The sequence below is a fragment of the Ailuropoda melanoleuca genome, chromosome 8, assembly GCF_002007445.2.
Source record: "Ailuropoda melanoleuca isolate Jingjing chromosome 8, ASM200744v2, whole genome shotgun sequence".
NCBI lineage: Eukaryota > Metazoa > Chordata > Mammalia > Carnivora > Ursidae > Ailuropoda > Ailuropoda melanoleuca.
The window spans coordinates 101,122,608-101,128,430 of NC_048225.1; positions in this window are offsets into that span (position 1 = coordinate 101,122,608).

Consider the following 5,823-nt stretch of genomic DNA (forward strand, 5'->3'; position numbering starts at 1 on the left):
CCCACTCCCCCTGACTGTGTTCCCTCCCTCGCTGGCTGTCTCTATCTCTGTCAAATAAATAAAATCTTTAATAAAAAAAAAAAAAAAGCTGATGAGCCCCGCTGATGGCTGATCAGCAGACACATTCCATACAAGAAAGGACGGTATGCTCCCAGTGCCCCAGACCCACTAGTCAGCCATGAAGAAGTTTCATAACTCATGAATTAATTTAAAAACATTTCCATATTCATCAAGTGGTTCAAACTTCTGGGCCGCAATTCTACCCCTCTACACAAAGCCATTAAAATCCTGCTCTCTACACCTCACTCAGAAAGGAAGCTTCAGCCAGGTTTCCAAGGCCAGTGGGGCCCACGTGTGTCATTCAGATCCTCCCAAGCTCACATTCCTGCGTTCGGGGGCCCAAAGTTTTCCTGGAGGACAGCCGGGGTGTGGGGCGCAGGTGTAGACCTAGAGAGGAGTGACCACATATCCACATATTATTTATGTAATTATGTTTAGTCTTCATATCGATGCCACAAAGCAGGTTTGACCATTCCCCTTTCACAGACAATGAAACTGTGGTTCAGAGAGGCTGAGTTATTTATTCAGGGTCACACAGCTAGGGATGGACTCAGGATTGGAACCAAGTCCAAGGCTGAGGCTGCTGCTCTTCCCCCTTGGCTGTAACTGCATTTAGACAGCGGCCGCCAGCAGCTTGGCTGACTTGTCAGCTGCCCTCCGGGGACCACCCTTTGACTGCAGGGCCCCCTCCGAGCCTCTGTAACCTGGGTCGGACACTAGAGCAAGCACCCATGCCCTGCACATGTGCTGCTCACTTTTTTTTTTTTAATTCAAGAAACACCTGGGTAAAAAAAATTCTCATCCTCCAAAAAGGCTCTCGAGATGAAACTAGGAGTCAAACCCCGCCCCCGCCCCCCTGTGACCTCACTGGCTCCTCCAAGCTGATGAAAGCCATTTCGCAGACAAGTGGCCTGTTCTGACTCTGAAAGAGTCTTTTCGTATTTTGTGCAGCTTTAAGCTATTATCTGTAAGAAAGATGATTTGATAGGCTCTACTCCACCAGCACTGAAAATGGAACCTTCTGACCATCGAATGTAGTGACATGAAAGTCATTGGTGCCTGATAAGAGCAATTTTGGTTACAGGGTAAAAGCAGAAACTTGACTAGAATGGGTTCATAAGAAAATGGAAAAAATGAAGTCACAGAGAGTAAATATTTACAGTTTCATGAGTAGTTTTGTCGTAAAGGGAAAGAGAAATGAAGTGGTTTCTGGAGGTGACGTGGTATCAAGAAAGGCCATTTTCTAAGATAAAAGCATGTCTTCTATGCTGTGAGAATAATCCACCAGAGAAGGAAAAGTTAATGATACAGAAAAAGAGGGAAGAATTGCTGGCATGATGTTCTCGAGCAGACAAGAGAAGATAGGACATGCATAAGTGAAGGAGTTGGCCTTGGCTACCCTGTGGACCGTTCGTCTACTCTCTCAGAGGCAGGTGGGTGGGTAAAGCTGGTAGAGCGGGTCAGTTGGAGTTTCTTTGTTTTGCTTCCATGTTCTCAGTGAGATAGGAAGCTTGACTAGCATCTGAGTGAGGATCCAGGAGAATGTGTTAGGTATTTGGGAGGGGGGAGGAGGCGAGACACAGTTTCTAGGAAAGAAGAGGAACTAAGGAACTAAAAAAATATCGTAGGGATGCCGGGCGGCACTAAGAACCCTCTTGAGGTCGGTATCATGAATTTAAAAGGAGTCAGTCTAGGCCTAGATTTTCTCCACCCACATTTTCCTACCACACAGGTACAGGTATAGACCATGTGATGAGTATTTAACCAGAGATTTTTCCAAGAAGGTACGATGAGGCAAGAGAGGAGTAAAGGAGTTAAGGCTGTATGCAAAGGATTGGTTAGAGATGGGCCAAGAACTTTAACCTGGCAAGTAAGGAGAGAACATGAGGGGTTTGAGAGCTGATTAAAATTAAGACGATAGAAAGAATGGATTATAAGGTCTGAAGAATTAGGAGAGTCAGAGGATTTGAGGGAGTGTGCTGAAAGTGAGGAAGTTGTCGTCACAGAGCGTGTTGCTTGAAATGGAAAAGATGCAAAAATTGTCATCATTGGTTAGATAAGGTTAGCTGACTGTGGGAGTGAGTAGCTAAGAGAGGATAGAGGAAAAATCATCAGTGGATAGGAGATCAAGGAACCAAGAGGCCAGGATATTGGAAGGATCATACTCCTGGACATGGAAATCATCAAGAATTAAAATAACTCATATTGAGAAAGTGATAGAAGACTGCAGCTAAAGTCTTCAGGGGAATGAGGGGAATGGCCTGGGGTCTACAGGCCACCGCACCGGTGGTAGTACCGGCACAGGGCGATAGTGTTTAACCAAACTGAAGTAAAGGGCCAAGGCAGCTCTAGGTTTCCCTCTGTCCTGGGTTCCACCTATAGTCGTTTCTAGTCAATGCTCAAAGGCAACCCAAGAACAAACCACTGTTTGAGATTACAGTGAGAAGGGATCCACACTTCACTGCTGCTCTGAGCCCTGTGGGTCCCAGTGCCTGGCTGGCGGTTCCCCTAACTCGCAGCAAGGCCGGGGTATGGGTGGGGGCTGGTGCGGGGAGCACAGCAAACGTACTTCATTGTCAGTCTACCAGGTTATCTTGAGAGGCGAGTTTCGAAGTTCGGCAGAGGGTTGTGGGATGGAGCAAGAGAGGCAGGCGTGGGAGAGGGAGGCAGAGGCCAGGGTCTGGAGCTTTGCTAGAAGCCAGGACATTGTGTCTGCTTCTGCTGCTCCTTCAGAGGAAACTGACGCACCAAGAGGGGAGAGTGCAGATAGCAAACCTCAGACCTCTCTCGTGGCTACCTTGAGAGCCTCTTCCCAGCTTCCCAGCACCTCCCTGGGCCTTCCTTTCTCTACTCAGGGCTCCACCAAGCTTAAAACCAACCCAAGCCACACATGTCTTGGGTTGTTTGCTTTTGAGAAACAAAAGACAAAGGTGGATGAAATCACCACCTAGCCAGTCATCCAAGCAAGAAACTCTAGCCTAGTCGTTAATTCTGCCTTTCTCATTCAGGCACGAAGTCCTTGACGGCGCTGAGATGTCATCTCAGCTCCATACCCACCACCACTGTCTTAAACTGGGTCCCCTACCAACTCAAGACGCCAGTGCCTCCGGTTGGCCCCTCCACCTCTCGCTCCCCCCACCCGCCTCCCAGCCACCAGACTGCCGCCACCAGCGCGATCGCTGAATGCAAAGCTGATGAAATCCTTCCTCTGCATAAAAACATCTGCCAGCTCCCAATTTTCTGCAGCTAGAATTTTTAGGCTGTCACCCAAAGCTCTTCCCGGCTGGCCCCAGTCCACCCTGTCTGTCTCTGGCTCCTTCCCATCCACTTACTCTCTGCACTCCACCCATGGGAGGCATCTCCCCAAACACGACGTGCCTGTGTAATCCCACTGTCTTGGCGCTGTTTCTTCTGCCCAAGTGTGCTCTCCCCCTAGGTCTGCCCATCAGAACCCTGTTTATCCTTTGAGGCCCAACTCACATGTCCTTCCCTCTGCGGGACCTGCGTGTTTGCACATGCGAGGAGGCCCCGATCAGGTCTTGACTTGCACTCGGTTCTATTTTCGCCCTCTGCGGAACGTGGAGTTCCTTGTGGGCAGCGACAGCGACTTACTCGTTTTTGTGTCCTTACTCAGCACCTAGCACGTCGTCCAGCAGAGAGCATGTGTTCCAGTGTGCATAGACGCGGGACTGAAGGGGACTCTGGGTTCATCTCCTGTTACACCGATCTTAAAACCCTCCCAGGCCTCCCTCCCCACTATCTGATCTTGAAGGTCCAGACCTGCCACCTCCAAGTTGGCGAGCAGCCTCTGAGCCCCTCCAGGGAAAGACCACTCAAAGCTGTCCTGGCTCTTAGAGGCATCCCTCCCGTGGCTTCCGCTCACCGGCCCTTGGCTTCCCTCACTGGGGCCATGGAGAACAGATCTCATCTCTCCACCTCGGGACAGTTCTCTCAGTCTCTGAACACGGCCACCCTGAGCCTCTGAGTTGTCTCATACCCAGGCTAAGCCTTCTCAAGTTCTTCAGACTTTGTTTATAGGGCACAGTTTAGCATCCCGTTGCTGTCTTGGTCACCCTCCCGAATACATCTCAGGCTATCATCATCCCTGTTAAGAACTGGGACTCTGTGGGGCGCCTGGGTGGCTCAGCCGTTAAGCGTTTGCCTTTGGCTCAGGGCGTGGTCCTGGCGTTCTGGGATCGAGCCCCACATCAGGCTCCTCCGCTGGGCGCCTGCTTCTTCCTCTCCCACTCCCCCTGCCTGTGTTCCCTCTCTCGCTCTCTCTCTTTCTCTGTAAAATAAATAAATAAAATCTAAAAAAAAAAAAGAACTGGGGCTCTGAATGGGGCCTAGGACACCGGATGTGGTCCAAGTGGTACCAAAGCCAGTGGAACGGGACCTCTCTAATTTGGGGCCTACATGTGTAGTCTGCTCTGTCATCCAGCCCTGCAATTGCTGGGTTCCTGGCCTCTCTGAGCAACCATCCCTTGGAAACTCTTGCCGAGGTCTTTTCTGACTGCAGGGGGCCCAACCCTGTGGCGGATCCTACTCTGAGTTTCCTCAGAGAGCTGGGTCTCGTCAGGAGCAAGGAAACTGGGCATGTGCCTGTCGGTATTTGGAAATGGAATTCTCCAGTGTGGGTGGATCCAGCTTTGGAATAAATTTATTCTCAGGTAATTTAGTTCCAGCTGGGGAAGCAGTCAGAAGCCACAAAAAACGATGTCTCAATATAATTGTCAGGAAGTCCCAGCTCTGCCACAGAGCCAAGGGATGGCCTTGGGGAAACCTCCTCACCCACTTCCTTTCCGCTAAAATGAGGAATCTAGGGTCCCGTGCAGTTCTGCCTCTCAGAACATCAGTGCTCTCCATCGTCCTTTCCCCATGCCCCCCTCCCCTGGTTCCCCAGGGTCTCCATGAACTCCAGACGCTGGCCCCAGCCTGCCCCAGCTCCCTGGCAGGGGCTGGGAAGCCCACACTGGCATTCCTGTATAGATTCCCACACCCTCCCCGCCTTGGCCGCCTCAGCCACACTGTGCCGGTGGCAGGAGGCAGGAGGCCGAAGAAGCCGGTGAGTCAGGCTGTCAGAACTGGCCCTGCCAGTCCCACGTTCCATTGAACCACAGTGTCAGCAAAAGCCCAGGCCAGGTTTGGGCTAGAAACCTCTTCCAGCTGCTGCCACGTATTCTCCAGGTGGGCAAGGCATAGAGCTTTCCTGCAGAAGTCCAGGCCAGCTGCTGGATTTGCCCAAGCCCTTCCCTCCCTCCCTCTCCCTCAGGAGGGAGTCACAAGTTCTTTTATAATGGCCGTCAGGCCCATGAGAACAGCCTTTTCCCTGCTGGCAGGGACAGGACGCCAGCTCCAGACGAGGCTGGTGGATTTGAGAGACACCAGCATTTGAGACTCAAAACAAAAGTGGGTGAGAACAACTGGCCCCATAGACTCTGGGTGAGGTGACACTGCCTCTACCCGCTCGGCCACTGCCCAGTGGGGTGTGGAGAGAGAAGCCCCCCCGGACCACCAGACTCAGCCTCTCACCTCAGAAAATGGGGGCAAGGGACCCCTTAGCACCAGAGAGCCTTACGTAAAAATTTCAGTGTTTGTATGTGTGTGTGTGTGTGTGCGTGCTCGTGTGTGTGTGTGTGTGTGCGTGTAGAAGGGAATTAGGCTAGCATTTCCTGAAGTTACTCCCACAGGACATTCACAGATGCTAAGTGACAGAAGAAGTCTATATTTGAGAAACTCTGGGCTAAATGAAGTTACACAGTT